This window comes from Dipteris shenzhenensis, chromosome 5, assembly GCF_047967505.1.
Source record: "Dipteris shenzhenensis isolate YYH24624 ecotype China chromosome 5, Dip_SZ_1.0, whole genome shotgun sequence".
NCBI lineage: Eukaryota > Viridiplantae > Streptophyta > Polypodiopsida > Gleicheniales > Dipteridaceae > Dipteris > Dipteris shenzhenensis.
The window spans coordinates 31,129,536-31,130,933 of record NC_141600.1 but is presented as its reverse complement, the minus strand read 5'-3'; the positions used below and the strand labels follow the sequence as shown (position 1 = coordinate 31,130,933).

The 1,398-nt window shown below is 46.1% G+C and overlaps 1 non-coding gene across 1 annotated transcript; it reads right to left on the bottom strand.

Moving 5' to 3' along the window:
* Positions 1–690: 690 nt before the first annotated feature.
* Positions 691–809, bottom strand: LOC147901874 (U5 spliceosomal RNA). The gene has a single exon (XR_015541081.1). It is a non-coding gene; the product is annotated as a U5 spliceosomal RNA (small nuclear RNA).
* Positions 810–1,398: the final 589 nt, after the last annotated feature.

The window sequence follows — 1,398 nt, the reverse complement described above, 5'->3', positions numbered from 1 at the left end:
TTCAAGACCACAGCAAGCTTCATTGAGAAACCAAGCGTCCACACATCCAATAACGAAGCAGGTTATAAAGCAAGGCAAAAAGCTAGCACTGCCAAGGCCAAGTGGGGCGTGCCAGGCCGGTCAGTCACCTATAATAATGCAGCACGATGCATAGAACGTGCTTTAAGAAGCTGAATGAAGAAGATGGCCTGGCAGGTGCATGGCATATTCCAAACAGAGTAGAAGCAGTAGCGTTGGACCTGTGGATTGGGCTGTAGGGTAGGTGGGTATGAGGATGCACCAAAGCTGATTTGGACCTTGCCTTGCTGATAATGGTCTCGTAATCCAGGCAATGAGCGTTCGGTGCTAGGCTCGTTCTCCATTGCCTGTAGCACCATGCGAATTCAGGAAACCATAAAAGGAGACTCGGTTGAGCGGAGCAAACGATACCTACATTCTAAGAGAGTCAATAGGCGATGCTAGCATCACCCAATGAAAAATGGTAATAGCGAACAGAAATGCACCGGAGCAAACGATACCCACATTCTTGGGCAATGATAGAGTCACCCAAAACCAACCCACTGCTGCAGTGTATGCAATCCCTGAGTCCACACTGTCAAACCGAGTCCGGAGAGGTCGCTGCCGCCTGAAATGAGAGGTCGCTGCCGCCTCGCGCGAGGCTCTCCATCTTAGCTGTTACTTTTGAGGAGCCCCCCTCACAGAGAGAGGAGCCGCACCAAAAATTCGGATACGCTACTTTCTGTGCCGAGCACACGGTATTCTTTAGTAAAAGGCGAAAGAATAGTTCGCTCTGTGCTCAACACGCAGCTTCCATGTTGTCTGACGGGCCGTGTGTGAGCTTATATACGGCACCACAAAGTGAGTCTTTTCAAAATACCGTATATGGGATAGAGAAGCACGTGTCCCATGCATGCCTCTTGATGATCCAGATCACACTACTTCGATTGCATCGACTTTCACACCGGCTTGTATTTACGCATCTTAGGCGATTCTGTGCTCTACATGGTTGTTTTTTCTGGATAATCTGATATGTGTGCAATCCCACATAAATGTTCTCGTATATAAAACAACTTGACTGAGATAAAAACTGGGTCAAGCTGTGGATTCTTTATTATGGCTTATGATGGTTAAGCTACTCCTGATCCACAATATCATGCTTGGTTAGAGGATGGGTTTACTATGATAAAACGCTTTGGCTTTGAGTCCGCGGCGCTCTACAACAAGCACTAGCTTGGATTCTAAAGTTATTCGGGCTTTGATTCTCCCAAAATTTAGCCTAGAAAATACATGGAGGAAGAGAAGGAAAAAGTGATATGCTTTGTAGTTTTGGGCTTACCCACTTGTTTGCATGAACCTTATTTTTAATGTTGTTCTTAATGCTTCAAGAATGACTCATTT